We start from the raw sequence: 20,569 nt of genomic DNA, 5'->3' as shown, positions 1-20,569 counted from the left end.
CTGCTCAACTTAACTGATTTATTATATCTTCAGATTATGTCTGGAAAAGAAACAAAAAGAAAGTTTTAAGTATTTTATTATGGCTTTATTTGTACTACTTATTTATTTGATGCATTTGCCCTTTATGTCTTTTTAATGTGAAAAAAATGATTTATACTAATCAAGTAAGACAAAAGATTGCTTTAATTTCTCAGTTTAAAATATTTTTCTCACATTTACATTTACTTTTACTGTGACTCAGAGCTACAATCACAGTCTAACCCACATAACTGAGCACTAGGAGGTTAATAATTTCAGACGAGGGGGACTTAAATATCATTAGCCCATGCTTGAAACATTTGGGCACTGCTTTCTAGGTAATAGATCCTCGGCTGGGGTGCCTTCTGTGTGGAATCTGCATGTCCTCCCTGTGGTCGAGTGGGTTTCCTCCAGGTGCTCCGGTTTCCTCCCACATCCCAAAGACATGCTGTAGGTGGATCAGATACTCTAAATTGGCCCTAGGCGTGAGTGCATGTGTGTGCCTTCTGTGGAAGATTGGCTGGCAACTCAACACCGTAAAAACTCTACTGCCAATCATGAGCAGTCAGGTGATTTGCTGTGACGACCCCTGACCAGGAAAAGCTGAAAGAAGAAGAAACAACCTCTAAATGTTCATGCAGATTGAGAATAGTCATCCTTCCAACCTGCATCATCTTCTCAAGTTAGTTTAGCCAATAATATGTTTGTTGCAGCCTTCAAAAGAAACACAAAGATAATAATTTTGGTGGCAAGAACTGGAAATCACAAAAGTAAATTTTCTGGGGTAAAACATTAACCATATATGTAAGCAATAATGCATTTATTGTCCCGTCATTTTTTTTTATTTGTTTAGCTAGTGAAAAACTTGTTGCCTTTCTTTACTTGAGTTTCTATGGTCATTTTGTGTGTATATTATTGCTATTTTAACATGTATTTGTACTTATGTAGTGCTTTACTTTTGTATAGTGTACCTCCAAACTTCGATCTTAGGTCAAACAATACCTAGCAGAAGACTGCTACTGTTTTTGTGCATGTGGGGATGTAATTTTAGTCCTAAGTTGGAGTGGCTGACTTTTCTTTTCCTGTACGAAATGCTGGTTCTTTATTCTGGTTATTCACTTCCTTTCTCTTTCAATTCTTCAGTACCTGTATGTGGGTTTATGTTTACACTTCCCCGAGCTTGTCTTTTTCTTTTTTATTCTTGTCCCGTCCTCATCAGGCAATGGATTTAAATTCTAGTAGCACTGCTTTTTTTATTCCTGCAAAGTGTGGATAGATTGTGCTAAAATACTGGTTCCTGTATTTGTTTAACTTTGTTTTTTTTTTCAGATTTAGCAACATATTTGAGTGATTTGTGTTTATAATGTTTGATGTTGCTTTTATTAATTTTATTTTTTTTTTAACTATTTCTGTCTTTGATAATTGCCCCTTTATAACTTTTCAAGATGATGGCAATGTGTTAGCTTTTGAACTATGTGATTAGGAAATAATTTTTGATTGAAAGTGAGGCCTGAAGTAAAGTACTCAGTATGCTAGAACCAGGGTTGTCAGATTTGTAAAGGGACAGGTAGGGATAAAAAAAAAAAAAAAGTCTTTAATTTGGAACATTGGACAGTTACACATTAAACAGAAGTAGGTCCGTTCTGAGATTTTTGATTGGCCTGTATGCTGGTATCCGTGCCAATCAAAAAATCACACAGTGGAGCCGCTTCTGTTCAATGTGGAACATCAGGCAGTTCCAAATTAAACAGAAGTCACTCTGCTTTGTGATTTTTTGATTGCCTCATATACCGGCATATGGGCCAATAAAAAAACAAACAAAGGGGAAGCTGTTTCGTTAGGATTTTAACAGTTAGTGTAGGACTTGGGATTGGGCTGCTGATCTCGGGACAACGTCACTCAAATAGGGATGTCTGGCAACCTTGGTTAGAACAGATATGATGCATAAGCAACTAGCAGTCTGACTGGCAAACGTTCTTTGTCCATTGAGGGAGGAAATTATGATGAAATGAGAAGAGGTTAAAGCTGGGTTAAGAAAATGGAGACAAAATTAAGGAGTAAGCAAGCTATGAAAATGGGTTAGAGAGACAGTATTCCGTTCTGTGAATGACAGTTTGAGAGAGTTAAAAGAGAATAATGCCTACCGAACGCTAGATATAAAGATGAAACCAACAATTAATGCCTACACCGCTAGATATAAAGATGAAACCAACAATTAATGCCTACACCGCTAGATATAAAGATGAAACCAACAATTAATGCCTACACCGCTAGATATAAAGATGAAACCAACAATTAATGCCTACACCGCTATATATAAAAATGAAACCAACAATTAATGCCTACACTGCTAGATATAATGATAAAACCAACAATTAATGCCTACACTGCTAGATATAAAGATGAAACCGACAATTAATGCCTACACCGCTAGATATAATGATGAAACCAACAATTAATGCCTACACCGCTAGATATAGATGAAACCAACAATTAATGCCTACACCGCTAGATATAATGATGAAACCAACAATTAATGCCTACACCGCTAGATATAATGATGAAACCAACAATTAATGCCTACACTGCTAGATATAATGATGAAACCAACAATTAATGCCTACACTGTTAGATATAAAGATGAAACCAACAATTAATGCCTACACCGCTAGATAGAAAGATGAAACCAACAATTAATGCCTACACCGCTAGATATAAAAATGAAACCAACAATTAATGCCTACACTTCCAGATAGAAAGATGAAACCAACAATTAATGCCTACACTGCTAGATATAAAGATGAAACCAACAATTAATGCCTACACCGCTAGATATAAAAATGAAACCAACAATTAATGCCTACACTGCTAGATAGAAAGATGAAACCAACAATTAATGCCTACACTGCTAGATATAAAGATGAAACCAACAATTAATGCCTACACTGCTAGATATAAAGATGAAACCAACAATTAATGCCTACACCGCTAGATATAAAGATGAAACCAACAATTAGGGCAAAAAACAAGCTATACCGCTAGATATAAAGATGAAACCAACAATTAGGGCAAAAAACAAGCTACACCGCTAGATATAAAGATGAAACCAATAATTAGGGCAAAAAAACAAGGAATGTAACTAGTGGAAAGGGGGAGTGATGAGGCAGAGACGGCAGACTTTCTTGCAGGTACACTGGGTTTGTATCCTCTATGACAGGACAATAATGCGTCTTCCAGAGAGAAGATAACAGGAACCTGCAGACTGAATTGTTGGACAGTGCCTGCCTTGAACTAGGAAGACAGTGATAGGGAACTGGCTGGCTGTCATGGGGTCTGGCAGGGAAATGGAAGGAAGGGACAGGTTACCAAGGGTGACTCTCTTCTATGAAAAAAAGGACGACACTCTTCTTAGAAAACTATTACTATGCTAATACATAGCTTTTGCACCTGATAAGAAGTTGTGCATCTTGTAATTAGTAGAAATGAGCCAGTTCACCAGCCTCGTGGGACAGTTAGGAAAAGATATTTTTGATAACAGTAGTCCCAAAGAAGAAGCATGTCCTGGAAGTGATATCTAGCCTGCAATGCTTAGCCAAGGTGTTCATGGTCCTTCACGTGGCTGCTGTGCAGATGTTGATGGATCAGTGGTTCCTAAAAAAGAAGGTGGATGTGACCATCCATGGAATGGACTTTTGGGGCTGATAGGAGTTCATTCATCCATCCACAACCTCTTTTTTCCACTTTTGTACATGGGGTTAGGGTATCACATCAACAGTGACAATCATCTGGAGGCAAAGTTCACACCACTGGGTGGCTTTTGCCCCACTACTATGCAAAATAAATTCATACAGTTGGAAATACACTGCGAACATGTGATTATAAATACCCATATCATTTTCCTCTGTGGAAATTAGAGATGAACAATTGACCCAACTTCCAAACAACCTTGGTTCTGTTACTGCAGAATCTTAGTATTCCATCTATGGAATGCAACAGCTACTCCCAGTTATTCTGATAATTTTGGAAAAAATATAGAAAGATGAATAACCTAATTTCTGTTGGTTCCCACAGATACTTACATTATGAAGGATGAATTAAGGTTAAGTGCTACCCTATCCTTGTAGAAAAACAAGTACAGAGGTTTATCTGATATGGCTCACAGCTATGAAATTCTCTAGGCTGATGTAAGAAGCATGTAAGCATGTCCAAAGACATGCATCTGGAGCATTTCTCTCCGGGCCTCCGCTGAAAACAGGCTCTGTGGAACCTAGTCGGACTTTCCCAGTCAACAAATGATAAATAAAAATGATAAATAAAATAAATTAAAAAAAATAATTGTGATGAGAAACAGGGTCTTATAGGAGAACATTTTAAGATCTGTTGATGCAGCAACTTCAAAAAGAGCCTAGGGCAACCTCTCTAGCATGATGCAGATGTCTCAAGGAGGCACTGGATCTCAGTCTGCTGGCCTTCAAGAGGACTTGATCACTACAGGGGTTGACAAGGATGGAAAGGTCCTGCCCCGATGAAAGCTGGATACTGCTGTAAAGTGTTCCTTTAAAAAGAAGAAGCTGAGTTATGTGACAAAAGCTCAACTCATTTCATAAGCACATGCCAGATGACAGCATTTTCTGCTTCTATTCCTTACATACAAATATGTTCCTTCTGTCTTTGCAGACTTTCTGTGTGGATGCCTTCTAGAAAGCCAATAAAACCTCCCGGTCACTGATACCAGGACTATTTGCCACATTAGGGACTGGAGAATCTAAACCAACAGTTTGAGGACATTAATATCATGGTGATTATATATGCAAGATGTCAGACCTCTGAATGGAACCAGTCTGAGCAGGCCCTAGAAAATAAACAGAAGCATCAACATGAACCAGATTTGTGCTGGCCTGTGTGACCATCTTGCTCCTGTACAGTATGACCTTCTGAATTATTCTAAAGGCCTTCCAAATCATTTTAAAGGCAACAGATAACAGAAACTAGGTATGGAGCAGGCATTCTAGTCATGTCTCTTCTAGGGCATCTCTAACTGAGGTGGTGACACTTAGAACTATAGAGTTGAAATTCCTGTATGTGGCATTTTAAGGAAACAAAAACAAGTCTATAATGGGTTCACCTAACTTATTAAATATTTTGCTTACTATGGTTTAACCAGTGACCACTCATATGGAGTGTGCTGCTGAGTCTACCCGCTGGCAGACTGGCTTTGTCTGGGATGCAAATTGCAGTTAGGACAGGTCATGGCCCAAGACCCCGTCTCCTAGCTTGATATGACATAAATAACCTGCAAACGCTGGACCCATCACAGTTTGACTTTGTTAAAGGAAGGTCATGCCTATTAAGTCTGGTCGACTTTTTAAGAGGGTCACCAAAGCACTGGATAAAGGTAAGACTGTGCACACAGTTTCCCTTGACCTGGTCAAGGGTTTTGATACAATACCCAACTCGGGCATTATAGACAAGCTCACTTATAAACCCTTTTATCACCTGTTGGACATCCAGCTGGCTTGCTTATAGGACCCAGGTAGTCAAATAAGTGAGGCCACCTCCACCAAGAGGCCAGTCACTAGTGGAGTCCCCCAGGGCTCAGTACTAGGCCTACTCCTTTTTGGCATTTTTTTCTGAAATGGAAGCAAATGCTGAAGGTTTATGGTTAAGTTTGCAGATGATTGCTAACTGTGGGTTATCATCAAATTGCCTGCAGACACCAGCATTCAAGAAGGTCTATCGCTAACAAATGGTGCCAAAGCCATGGTCTTAAACTCAATGCTAAGAAATGCATAACTGTACCCTTTGGGAAGTCAACCATCTTGGCTAATTACCAGGTTGATAATACACGCCTAAGAGTTGACCCAGTGGTCAGGGACCTGGGTGACATGTAGACAGTAGCCTTTCCTTCGACCACCATGGCAGAAATGGTGAGGAAAATCCTATTATGTTGCACAACATACAAGTAAGGGCATGGCATCTAGGTCCAAACATGACTTCACCCCACTGTACTCTGCCCTTATCAGACCAATCACAGAGTACAGTGCTCCAGCATATGCAGCAACTAGAGCAACCTCGGATGTTCCTTACAAACAGAATACAAGGCGTAACAAACCTGCCTTATGCAGAACACCTTAAAGTCCTTTCCCTCTACTGAATCTCCTATAGATTGCTCAGGGGTGATCTGTCACTGGCTTACAAGGCATCCACAAACTCCTCACTTATGAATTTCCTACATATTCCTAAGTCAAAGAGTACCAAAAGTACAAGTTCTAGGAACCTGAATTTTGTTTGTGGGTTAAACAGAACATGCTAGAGAGACAGATATTTGTCCCAGAGACTGCCCCTCATATGGAAAAGGCTTCCCATCTATGTGAAGCTGCGTTCATCTATTACCCAGTTTAAGCGCAACCTAGACCAGTGGATGGGGAATAGGAAATTTAAACTGGGCCTGGCACCCATGTTCCTTATGGATAGAAGTAACTTATAAATGCCTAGCCCTCAATGTCCTAGTTGGATACAGGACATCATTATTGTCCTGAGAAAACTTGGCTAAGCTTTGAAAGGCCATCCACATTGTTAGCCTAGTTACAGTCCATGAATCTATGAATCTATGACAACCTCCCTGCATACAAAAAAGCAGTGGGTTCCATCTTGCTTGGTGATATACCATAGTATTGATGTACTGCCTTTGTGAGCAGCCAGAGAGCCCTTAGGTAACAAAGCCTGTAACTGTTTCAGGGCCAAGAGGACACTTCAGAACTTCAAAATATTGACATACAGTATAAATTCCTGATGGGGCCAGAAGCCTTGTGCTACATTGTCCTGGAAATGCCTCCTCACTCTGGGGCAGACACATCCACAGTGAGTATGTTTGAGGAATGGAGGACTCAAAGGGATTCCTTGTCACTAAGTTAGGGATGTGTAGCCACCACTGTAGGTGTTGTAAGCACTATTTTAAGATTATTATGTGGGAAAATAGCTGATCATCTTGGCACCATTGAAGTCTGAAGGCACACTGTAGTGGGGTACCATGACAATAGATGCTGACAAATAACCAAATACTTTGGAGCTAGTAGCATGCTGTGTCACCCTGACAGGGGCAATAGGTGCTGATCAATTGTGGAAATAAGGGTAGAACTTGGCTAGGCTTGTAAGAGCCCTAGGGCCATTAGCCTAGTAACTTCTATGACAGCAGTTATTGTACCACTGACTGTAGCCTCACAACTGCTATGGTCCAAAAATGTTCTGTAGAGTGTGGTACCCAAGGTGCAGCCCAAAAAGCTTAGCTACTGGGTAACGATAAGTAAACATTTCAGTATACTGATGGTGATGTCCAGAAAACTGAACAATCTGCGCAGAGACAATATTCATTGTTAGCAGTCTCCTGAAGGGTGCAGCCAGGAGCCAATTATCCAGATAAGGAAACATATTGGCAAACACTCTTGAACCTGTGGAAGACCAAAAGGTAAGCTGGTCAAATGACAGTAATTGACATCCATCTGTAACAGCATGTTCTTGACTTCTGAGCAATCTGTGTAGAGATAGGTGCTTTGGAAGTCTGAAAAGGATCTGGCCTCCTGCTGATAGGCATGGTGGAGGAGTTGCAATGAGACTATGCAGAATTGTTACTTTACTAAACATTTGTTGAGGACTTTCAAATCCAAAATAAGCCTGAAGTCCTGAGCCTTTCTTGGCATCAAAAAGAATGCTGAGCAATAGTTTGCTCCATCTAAACTGAAAGGGACCTCTTGGCTAGCTCTTTTGCTTAAGAGAAGGGCTGTGATGATCTTCCATGTTTGAATTTTCTAATTAGAGTGGAATGTCTGACACAGTCTCTGATTGTGCAGCTACCTTCATGAAGGCAATTCAGTAATCTCTGGACATTACGTCCCTTTACCCATTTCGTCTTTATGATTCTGCACCACTCAGTCACACAGAGGGACAACCTTCCCCAACCATTTCCATGGAAGGCTTCTGGACTGCTGCAGGTTATTTCTGAACTGCCCACTGCCCACTGCCTACTGGTGATTTCCTTTGTTTCCAAAGGTTTTGTTGTAGCTGGTCAAGAAATCTTGTACTTAGTAAGTCGGATAAGTGTATTGATTTTTAAGATGTAAATGTATCAATAGATGCTGCAGGAAGTTTTAAAAGAAGCATTGTGAGGAAAATGTGTTGAAAGAACAAAACCCTACACTCTACAAATATGCATCACAATCATACTTATACAAATGTATTAAAGGGGCAGTTTTTACAAGCTTCTAGACTAAACACAGATGATTTAGAACACGGAGTGTTCAGATCTATGAGTAATGAGTTTGAAAAAGGGGGTATAGGAAGATGAAAGTGGTAGAATCAGTTAATGAAGTGAGGTTAACAAGAAAAGGTAAGGGAAGGCACTATTTTTCTAGATATAGGCATAATGAAGAAAGCTTGGACAGCTTTGAGAACATGAGTAAAAATTTGAATGTTACCTTCACTTATACTAAACATCAATATGGTATGTGTTGTTATAAAATAAAACGGGCTCATTTTGATAACTGATGAAGGACTGAGAGGAGTTGTAAAGAGTAATCCAGGATTTTGTTTTAGAAATGGGATGTCACTAAAAAGGAGACTGTGTTATATATCACTAGGTGGGTTGCAAATTGGCTCACAGATAGAACCCACAGTGTGAAAGTAGCTGACTCCAAGTCAGACTGCCAATCAGTTACGAGTGGAGTCCCACACGGTTCGGTCATGGGTCTTCTCCTGTTTGGTATCTACTTCTCTGAAGTCTAGGCCAACACAAAGGGACTCTGGCTGACAAAGTTTGCAGACAATTGCAAGTTGGGAGCTATTATTAACTCCCCAAGTGATGTTGATATACTACAGAAAAGCCTCACTGAAACCGACTGGTGTCAGAACCATGACCTTAAGCTCAATGCCAAAAAATGTGTCATTATCCCCCTTTGGGAAAAACCAAGTTCCTATGAATTACCACATCGATGGCAGTCCACTGAACACAGAAGGCATTACAAGAGATCTGGGAACACAGGTTGACAGCAACCTCTCTTTTGACCACCACGTTGCCACTGTGGTCAGAAAATCCTTCTATGTGGCACATCTCATTACTAAGGGTTTTGTATCCAGGAAGAGAGAGGTAATAGTCTCCCTCTACTCTTCCCTCATTAGCCCAGTCATCGAGTACAATGCCCGATTTGACATGTACCTCACTAGATACCTGACGGGAAATAGAAACTTCACCCCGGGGATCACTCCAGTGGCTGTACTCGACAGAGGCACCAGGAGCTAAGCTCGGGTGGCACAACGCCAGGGTAATCCTATGGGCTAGGCTTGTAAAGGCTCCAGGGCAATTAGCCTAGTACACACCTATGAACCTAAGAAAGAAATATGAGTTGACTAACAGAATAGGTACATATCCTTATAGACCCTGTAAGGCATGGCGCTCTATAGTCACTAAAAATTCATTTATTCATCCAGTAATTAAATAGAATATTCTCCTTGGTTGTATGCAGAATGTAAAATTAAATACTTACTATATTTAGATATGTGTAAGAATTGAAAGATATGACAACAGGATCCAGGACACACACCAGTCTGTAATGGTACAAAACGTTGATTTAGTCACACTAAAATAGGCAAAGGAATAAAAATATATAAAAATAAACGATTTAGCTCAAACGCTTTCATCTCTGACCATTCAGAGACTTTTTCAAGATAAAAAACACCACACAAGAGAGGGGTAGTAAAGGGCCAGTTTGTGAGAGCTGCCCATATGGTTACCCTTTTTGACATTCTTAACTGAATGTGAGCTTTTAAAAAATATGTATTTAAAAAGGGGGTACCCATTTGGTCAAGTAAATGAAGCTATGCTAGAGGTTATTAATACAAGGGATAGGGGTCATTTTAAGGCCATTCTATCCAAAAAGCATGAAGAGTTGGTGGGTGATTTTGATCTTTCCTATCTGACAGACCCTCAAATAACTACTGTGAATGGTAATATTAATGAAGGTACTGGTGTGCAAAATGAGGTGAGGAATGTCAATTTTCGAACAGCCTTTATTACATCATTTAACAAGTCCAGCAGTCAGATTGCAGAAATTCTATATAAAAATTAGGTGATTGTATCTACATGTAATGACATCAGACATTGTGGAGAGGACAAACCCACTATTGTATATAGGAAAGGCCATTGTCTTAAAAACATCTTAGAGCCACATTTTAGGGGACCCCAATGAGCTAGATGAAAAAGTGTGGTATTTGTAACTATTGTCCTTATAATTTAGAAGGCTCATCTTTCAACATAAATGTGGTCACAGTAAAATTGAACAGGAAATGTTCTTGTCAGACTGACAAGGTGGCGTATTGTGCCTTCTGCATGTTTTGTCCCAGATTCTACATAGGGACAACTGAGAGAAAGTTTAAATGTCACATTTATGAACATTTAAGAGACATGAGACTCAAGAAGGACACTTAATGCTCTGGCTAAACACTGTACCAAGTTTGTTGGACATTCATTCAAGTTCACCATTATCGAATCTTTTGATATAGATTTGGGGGGAGGAGCCTGGCCCTTACAATTGGAAAAACATGAAGCCTTATGGCAATTGAGAACAAATGCTACTCAACGGCCTGGTATAAATGACACTTTTTCATTAACTTGTTTTTTGAAATTGTAAAAGCATTAGAAAGGTAATGTCATTGGGTAGGAATGTCATCAGCAAGATTTTATATGTGGGTTGTTTGCCATTATAGTTGTATATATTTTTATATATATATTTATACATTTATATAATGATATGTTTTTATTGACGTAATTTAATTTTTTCATCTTACAGTATGCCTTTGCACTTTCTATGTTTTGTTTCTAGTTGATCTCAATCTGAATTTTAATTATTGAGCTAGACAGCCTTTATATGCTTATTGGATGATTTAACAAAGGGGGCGTGTTTATTCATTATTTAATGAAGCTTTTGTGTGGAGTTTTTTTATCTTGAAAAAGTCTCTGAATGGTCAGAGACGAAAGTGCTTGAGCTAAATTGTTTATTTTTATATATTTTTATTCCTTTGCCTATTTTAGTGTGAATAAATCAATGCTTTGTACCATTACAGATTGGTGTGTGTCCTAGATCCTGTTGTCATATCTTTGAACTCATTTTGGTGTTTCCTTTGGTCTGTTTATGTATAAGAATTGCCCATGTTACTATGTGGGTAAAACAAATTGCACTTTGAAAGAGCAGATTTTAGAGCATCTAAGGGACATTAGGAGGGATGTAGCTTCTAGTGCTCTTAATAAGCATGTAAAATCTAATAATGGACACAGCTTTGAGTTTATGGGTTTACAGTTATGTTACATGAATATTACAGGGGATAGTTTAACAGATAGGACAGAATGTGATGAACTGAAATGGAGTCTATTGCTACAGGCAGATAAAGCCTTTATTAAACCGGCACTCAAAGGTAGAAGGTTACGTCACTGATTTTAATTAGGGTTCCACGGTTACTAATTTTAAATAATTGTATGAGATTGTTGCCTCTATTTAAAGTGTGCATTTGTGATTTTTTTTTGTATGGTCTGCTGAAGTGCAACATCACAAAAGCGATTACCTGTGAAATAACTATATATATATATATATATATATATATATATCTATATATCTATATATCTATATCTATATATATCTATATATCTATATATATCTATATATATCTATATATATATATATATATATACACACACACACAACTTCTGCAGAGGTGGTTGTTTTTTGTTATTTTCTGTGACTTTGTACCATTCCTTGATCCAGCACCCCCTCAACTTTAAATTGAGATGCAAAAAAAAAAAAAAAAAAACAGAAAAAATGTCTCTCTCTTTTGAAATCTTACCAGATTTGGTTTGTTATAGCTTATATCACGCAAAAAGTACTGAAGATCTTCAGCTCTGATGCAAACTGCAAATGCAGTATTGGCACAGACTTCTGAATGTGGATACTGTACCACAAACCAATCAGCATCTGCTGATTGTGCCCCCTAACACACTACGTCCAGGGAGCCTGCCCCTTTTTCCAAGCTTACCTATGCTTTGACTATAAATATTCTCTCTCCCATATTAAGTTTACCTCAAAGCACCACCGTTGAACTATTAGCTCACCTTCAAAGACTCTTTGACAGTGTTTTTTAGTGGGTTGTTTATGCCAAGGCTGGCACTCTCAGTAGTGAAATGCATAATTACTGTAACATAATATAGAAGAGCAAAACACTGAGGACAATAATTAACATCTGGACTTGCTTCCCTGCAGAACCCATGTTAGCACCTTTTAATGTGTTTACATTCGTAGGGATATTAAATATTCAAGATTTTCAGAGACCGTTGTCTTCAGTGTTTTGGTCTTCCATATATGTTACCGTGGCTATGCGTTTCAATATCGTGGGCTTCAATCTTGTGATAAACAGCCTCTTTAGCTAAGCATACAATAGTCGACAGACTGCTGGCTTAGTATTAACTTATATGCCAATAAAGATGATTGTGTGTGTTTTATTTCAGATTCCATCCTAAAAACGGACTCATTTGGAAAATAAATAAATGCATACATGCACACACATTTATATAGATACTCTGTACCTGACAAACTTATCAAATCCCTTTCATCAGTGTACACTGTGAACGTTATACCTACTATGGTTTTATAATTGTCACTAATGTTCACAAGCAAATTACTAAAGATCTTCCCTGGCCCATTACAATGCTTGAATGCATTCAAGTACATGAACAGTAACAGAATTATCATAAAAATGCTTTACTTACTGGATTGCAATATACAAGCACTTAAAATGCTTTTAGTCCCTTTAGATTTAAATACAAGTCAGGCATATTGTTATCAAGCAGCAGAGAAGCTGTGGACAATATGTAATTATCATGGACCTTAAGGACATTGGCAACCTCCAAACATTTGACCCCATACAGTTTGGTTTTGTCAAAGGGAGATCATGCCTGTTAAACTTGGTTGACTTCTTTGAAACAGTCACCAAAGCCATAGATGAAGGGAAGATAGTGCACACTGCTTATCATGACCTAGTTAAAGCCTTCGACACTATTGCCCACTCGAGCATAACGGATAAACACTCCCAGCTAGGCATCAACCCTTATGTCACCAGATGGGTAGCTAACTGGCTCACTGACAGAACCCACTCAGTCAAAAATAGTGGAAGCCATCTCTTGTAGTAGACCTGCAATGAGCGGTGTACCCAAAGGATTGGTCTTGGGCCCTCTACTGTTTGAGACATACTTTTCCTGAGGTGCAAGCCAAAACCAGTGGTCTGTGACTGACCAAATTTGCAGATGACTGCAAGCTGGGCATTGTCTTAAATTCCCCTAGTGATGTGAACATCCTACAAGAGGGCCTTACCCAAATTAATGACTGGTGCCAGAAGCATGGGCCTCAAACTGAATGCCAAGAAACGCATCATTATCCCCTTTGGGGAAAATGGCATCCCCACTAATTATCACATTAATAACAATGTACTAAGCGCACACAATCAGTCATGACAGCAACCTGACTTTTGACCACCATGTTACCTCCATTGTATGGAAGGCTTTCTACATGGCCCACCTCATAAATAAGGGTATTTGATCCATGAACAAGAAGGTTATAACATCCCTGTACGCCTCCCTTGTCAGACCCATTATCTTGTACAGTGCTCCCTTCAGCATGCATCTTGCCAAGCACATGCAGCAGCTGGAGAGACCACAGAGGTTCCTGACCAGGAAAATCCAGGGTCTAACACCTATCCTATACAGATAGGCTAAAAGCCCTGTCCCTCTACTCACTCTCGTACAGACTGCTCAGAGAGGACCTGTGTCTGGCATACAAGGCCATCTCAGACCCAGCCTTGATGGAGCTGCTGCATATCCACAAGTCAAACTCCACTTGAGCAACCCACACACAAGGCCTTAACCTGGTCTGTGACATTAATAGAACTTGTTGGCAGGACAGATTTGTGCCCCAAAGACTCCCCTATCTGCAGAATATTCTCCCTCTCCATGTCAAGCAGAGTACCTCTCTAGCCCTCTTTAAGAGGAACCTGGATGACTGGATGGGAAATAGAAAATATACCCCTGGGATGCCACCTGTGTCCCTGCTGGACAGGGGAAACGGGTGCTGACCTTGAGGCAACATGAGCAAAATTCTTGGCTAGGCTTAAAAGGGCCTCTGGGCCAATAGCCAAGTATCATCCTATGAACCTATAATACGTTGAAGGAATTTATCTGGTAGGAGAAGAGGGCAAGAGTCCAGTGGCAAAAGATGATCCTTCTAATAGAACAAGGGGTCTAGGACTACCTGATTTGAAGGGATATTTTAGAGCTACACAGTTAAGGCTCATATACATAACACAAGAAGAAAGCTATAAATCACTGCGGATGGAGATGATGATGACAAATGGGGGACAAGTCAAGAAATAAAGACAGAGTGGGATTTTGGATGCAGATTAAGAAAGTACAGTTTTGTACCTACCATAAATGTAGATGTTCGAGTGCTAATACAGCTGCAGTAATCACATATGGGTTCTCTGCCATCAGGCGGTCCCTCGGTCGGCCGAATTCCAAAGTCTAGGTCCGGCGTCGGTTGTTGTCGCTTTCTTTCCTGACGTCAGAGAGGCAGGGGTATATAAGACACAGCCGACACCATTTTCTTCAGTCTTTCTTGCCCCAGATGTCAGGTGCCCCCAGAAGGAAGGCAATACATAAATTATATTTATATACATGAAATGCAATATAATCAAATATCAGTAGTTGCAAGCAAATATACCATAGAAGGATAACCCCATCAGGTTGTATGAAGAGGGGTTAGGCCCTAGGCCTTTACCAAGAGGGGAAGGAGGGAGGGAAACCTGTACTGCAGCTATATTAGCACTCGAACATCTACATTTATGGTAGGTACAAAACTGTACTATGTTCATCATGCATACAGCTGCAGTAATCACAAATGGGTAAAATCCCAAAGCTACGCACAGGGTGGTAGGCACTAGGTGGAACTGGGATGAGCCAGAATGCCCTGCAACACAGCAGTGGCAAAGCCTGGTCTAGTTTTGGAATATAAAGGCAGGTAGTAGTGTTTTGTGAAGGTATGCACAGAACTCCAAGTGGCTGCCTCCAAAATATCTTTGGTAGGAACTCCTCTGAGGAAGGCTGTAGAGGTAGCTGTGGCCCTGGTGGAGTGGGATCTGATGCCTGTAGGGACAGATTTTCCATGACAGGAGTAACAAAACCGTATGCAGTGGCCTATCCATTTTGAAATTGTCTGTTTGGTAACTGGCTTCCCTTGAGCTCCTACAGCATAGGACACAAAGAGTTGCTGTGATTTCCTGAAAGGCTTTGTTCTGTCCAAATAATAACGTAGCTGTCTATGGATGTCTAAGGAGTGTAGGAGCCTTTCCCCTTTGTTTTGAGGATTGGGGTAAAAGGTAGGTAAGTGTATGGCTTGATTTAAAGCTACCCTGGATACCACTTTAGGCATAAATGACGGGTTGGTTTGAAGGGAAACCCTATCCTGATGGAAGATGAGAAAGGGCTGCACAGCCATGAGGGCTTGTATTTCCGATACTCTACGAGCTGAGGTAATGGCCAGAAGGAAAGCTGTTTTCCAGGACAAGTATTGCAAATCTGTTGAGGCAGCTGGTTCAAAGGGAGGCAATGTTAATTTTTCTAGAATGTAATTAAGATCCCATGCTGGTATTGGTTGCTTCCTTGGAGGTCTTATATTCTTAGCCCCTCTGAGGAACTGTCTTAAGAGTGGGTGAGAGAATAAGGGTGGATCCGTGTTGAATTTTGCAGAAATGGCTGAGGCATGGATTTTTATGGAGGAAAATGAAAGTCCAGTGTTCAGCAGCTCAGCTAGATACTGTAATACCCGAGGCAAATTCAGTTTTTTAGGGTCCTGGCCTTTTTTCTCATTCCAAGAGCAAAACCGTTTCCATTTGGCGGAGTAAGCCTTTCTAGTAGATGGCCTTCTGGCCTCCAAAATGACATCCTGCACCTCTTTGGGGAGTAGAGTCTGTTGTGGTGTTAAGGAATTTTCCATGCAGCGAGGGCGAGTGTTTTCAGCTGACTGTGAAGAGTTTTGTAGCTGTGCCGAGTCAGCAGAAGAGGCATTAGAGGTAGGGGCCAGGGAGGAGTATGTGTTAGGCTCCTCAGTAGTGGGTACCAGCGTTGTCTTGGCCAGTCTGGAGCAATTAGTATCATCTTCGGTCTGTCTGCTCTTGCTTTCAAGAGCACCTTTGGCAGAAGAGGCAGAGGTGGGAAAGCGTAAACTGTCCATGCTGTCCAACTGAATGAAAGGGCGTCCACTCTCCAGGCCTTTGGATGGAAGGCCCTTGAACAAAACTTTTCCAATTGATTCCTGTGGGAGGCGAAGAGATCTATGTCTGGCCTCCCCCATGCTTGGATTATCTTTGTAAACACTTGAGGATGCAACTTCCATTCGTGTGGATCTGTCATATTTCTGCTTAGATTGTCTGCCAGCATGTTTTCCAAGCCTGGCAAGTACTGTGCTTGAAGTTCGATTTGCCATTCCAGAGCCAAGTTCCAAAGTGCCATGGCTAGTCTGCACAGGGGGTATGAATGTGTTCCTCCTTGTTTGTTTATGTACCACATTACTGTGGTGTTGTCTGTTCTTATCAATAATTGTCCTGGATGCAGGAGGTCCTTGAATGCTGTAATTGCATTTATCACTGCTAGCATTTCTTTTTGATTGATATGAAGGTGCTTTTCCTTTTGGGACCATTTGCCCTGAATGCACCTGTCTGTCATGTGCGCCCCCCAGGCATAGTCTGAGGCATCTGTTGTGATGACTTGATTTGCTTGAGGCTTGCAGAATGGAAGACCTGTGTTTGTTTGACATGCTTGGGCCCACCATAGAAATTCCTTTTGCAAACATGGAATTATTGGTATTATTGTTTCCAAACTGTGGCTGTGTTGAGACCATAGGTTTTTTTAGGTACCATTGAAGTTTCCTCATATGCAACTTTGCACATGGGATTAAAAGAATGCAAGATGCCATGAAGCCCAGAGCCTGCAGGATTTTCCTTGCAGTAAGCCTGGTACTATTTGCTAGTGTTTTCAAGTACTGAGTTAGTTGCCCCTGTTTTTCTGGCGTAAGATAGGCCATCTGGGTGTTTGTGTCCAAGTTGGCACCCAGGAAAGTTATTTTCTGAGATGGTGTTAGCCTGGATTTCCCTTTGTTGATTGTGTATCCCAGAGAATTCAGTAACCGTGTTGCATAAGCCAGATGTTCCAGAAGTATGTGCTTGCTGTCCGCTTGGATCCAGCAGTCGTCCAAATAAGGGTAAATTTGTATACCTTGAAGTCTGCAGTAGGCAATTACTGATGCCAGGCATTTCGTGAATACTCTGGGCGCAGTAGATAAGTCAAAGGGCAATGCAGAGAATTGACAGTGTATTGAACCTGCAAGAAATCTGAGGTATCTTCTGCAGCTTTGTCTGATTGGGACATGCAGGTATGCCTCCTTGAGGTCCAATGTTATCAGCCAAAACTCCTTGTCCAGCATGGGAAGAAGCTGCTGTAATGTGAGCATCTTGAATTTTAGTACGAGTAAGAATGTGTTCAGGATGGATAAGTCCAAAATGGGTCTCCAGTCGGTTCCTTTCCTTGGTACCAGAAATAGCCTGGAATAAAAACCTTGACCTTGTTCGTGAGTAGGTACCTCTTGAATAGCTTTCATGTCTATGAGCTTTGAAATTTGTAGTTGTGCCTCTGCCCTTTGATTGTGTGGCAGGTTTGGCATGCCTCTCATTTTTGGAAGAGTGTGAAAATGAAATCTGTAGCCTCTGTTTATAATGTCCAGGATCCATTTGTCTGTTGTGACAATATGCCAGTTTCTTGTAAATAATGCCAGCTTTCCTCCCAAGGGTGCTGCCAGCTGAGACTTGCTTGGCATGGAAAGGAGGAAGTCATTGGGTTTGTTTCCTGTATTGTTGTGCACTGTCTTCGCCACCTCTTGGTGCTGGAGTTTGCCATTGCCTGCCTCTATATGATCCTTGTGATTGCCCTCTGCCCCTTGTGCGTCTGTATCTACCTCTTTGAGGCTTGTCCGTGGCTGGAAAGGACCAATTTTTAGAAGGCCAATTTCTGCTAAAACGTGGTGGTTGAACCTGTAGAAAAGCTTTGACTGTTTGCATAGATTTGGCTTTTTCTTCCATTTTCCGTAGTATCTCCTCAGCATTAGTACCAAATAGCACATCCTTTTGTAAAGGAGCATCTAATAGTTTAGCTTTCACATGATCAGGCAAGATTTGTTCCCTAAGCCATGCATGTCTACGAATGACTGATCCTGTAACAGCAGCTCTACTTGAGGCCTCTAGGACATCATAGCCACATTGTAAAGTGCGTTTACCCACTTGCTCTGCACTATGCATCAAATCCTGCAACTCCTTCAAATCTGGTTGTTCAGGTTGAGACATTTTATTTCTTAACTGTGATAACAGAAACTGCTGATATTTAACCATATGAAACTGACAATTTAAGGCCCTCATAGCTAGGGTGGCCGAGGTATATACCTTTTTTCCCCACCTTTCTAAGGATCCTGACTCTCTTTCTGAAGGTAGTGGATTCTTAGCAGTAGAGGCCTTCATTCCCTTGGGGCCTTGAGAAATGGTTTCAGGGTCAGCATTATGGCTTTTGTAAAGAAATTGGTGAGAGTTAGGAACCCTGTAGTACCTATCGGGCTTGACTGGGGCAGGAGGCAGTGAATCCGGATTAAGGCAAGCCTCTGAGTAAACATCATCAAGTACGTCCAAGACAGGAGGTATCACCAGGGGTCTGTGTTGAGGTAACAAAAGAAATTCCCTAAGTCTTTTCTTGGAATCAGAAAAGTCTTGGCCTTCCCAATGGAAGTGTTCCCTCAAGGTGTGCAAGGTTTCCCCAAAAGAAAAATCCTCAGGAGGAGATACTGAAGGAATGGACTGCTCTGCGTCCGACTCTTCAAATGGGGAGTAAGAGTGTTCCTCTACATCAGAATGTTCTGAAAAATGGAGCCCTGATCAGAAGAGGGAGAATCCTCCTCCACTCTGGGTCTCTTGTCTGGAGGAGGTTGGGAACCCCTGATAAGAGTAATTAAATCTTCAGCCATTTTAAGCATCTGCTTCTTAGGCATGGGGCCTGGGGATGGGCCCTGTGCAACAGGCCTCTTGGGATGCCTGGCTGATTTGGACTTGGTAAAGGCCTTAATGGAAAAGGAAGATGAAGGTCTAAAGACACCATGGGTGGAAGTGGACCTGTCCACATTAGGAGGCTCAACGCTCACAGTGGCTTCAGTGGTTGCAGTCTGGGTCTGGGCCGAGGAACCTGCGGTCTCGGTTACAGAAGACACCACCAAAGACGTGTCGTCGGTAGTCAGGGACTGCATAGGTGTCTCGCTGAGAACCGGACCACGTGTAGCCGGTTTTGGCGTGGTGTCGGTGGGGACCGCGGACCTCGCGTGTCGGTCCTTGTCCTTGCATTTTTTGGTCAAAACGGTAGTCGGAGTCTCCGACGGCATTTTATAATCAAAGGCTGTACCAAAAAAGTGTTGGGCGAACTCCGCCCAACGCTTAATAGTGCGTTTATTGAAAGTCGCGCAAAAGCGACAGCCCGAGACGTCGTGGCCTGGGCCTAAACAAGGTATGCAAAGGGAATGGAAATCCTTATGCGGTATTTGCTTCCCACAAGAAATACAATTGTTAACTTTTTCTGACATCGGTCTGAGGCAAGAAAAGTTTCCCCAATGGGGTACTTGGCGTTAATGAAGACTTCGGTTTCCAATTTTTTGTAAATTCAGGAGCTGGCCGACCGGCACTTGCGAACTGCTTCTGCTTCGGGCACCGCGCGGCAAAAAAGACTGAAGAAAATGGTGTCGGCTGTGTCTTATATACCCCTGCCTCACTGACGTCAGGAAAGAAAGCAACAACAACCGACGCCGGACCTTGACTTTGGAATTCGGCCGACCGAGGGACCGCCTGATGGCAGAGAACCCATATGTGATTACTGCAGCTGTATGCACGATGAACATCAACAACAATCATACAGAATATTACATTCATGCAGTAGGAGAAAGTATTCTAAGAATTAAGCCAATACAAGAATGGAGAAACAAGACTGACTACAAGTAGGGGTACAGATAATAGGAAGAAGGGGGCTGGAATTTACTGGAGAAGCCTGGCAAAGAAACCAAGGTATTGGGAGCAAATAACGAGAGAGAAAAAGGTAACAGAATGGGAGGCGGCCAGTAAGATATTTAGAATGCAGGTTAGAGACTGCCTTCCCTATCAGGGAATGATATCAGAATATAGGCAAAGAGAAAGTTAATCCTAAGTGAAAGAGCAGCTCTGGTAGAGTTTTTAGTTGAATGTAGAACAGAAGCTGCTGTTAAAAGAGGGGGTAATTAACAGACCATATACATCGCATGAGAACTATAGGAATCAGTCAGAGGAGGTTAGAAAAGATGGGGAAGAGAGACTGGATAAGTAATTCACAAGGAAACAATGAGTGAGCATATGT

The 20,569-nt window shown here is 41.2% G+C and overlaps 1 protein-coding gene across 1 annotated transcript in view; it reads right to left on the bottom strand.

Annotated features, from left to right (window-relative positions):
• The window catches only part of BMP1 (bone morphogenetic protein 1), a 1,811,822-nt gene that overhangs the window by 147,166 nt on the left and 1,644,087 nt on the right, over positions 1–20,569 (bottom strand). The window lies entirely within an intron of this gene.

This window comes from Protopterus annectens, chromosome 9.part0, assembly GCF_019279795.1.
Source record: "Protopterus annectens isolate FY-2018-M chromosome 9.part0, PAN1.0, whole genome shotgun sequence".
Lineage (NCBI taxonomy): Eukaryota > Metazoa > Chordata > Ceratodontiformes > Protopteridae > Protopterus > Protopterus annectens.
This window is presented reverse-complemented; position numbering and strand designations above follow the sequence as displayed.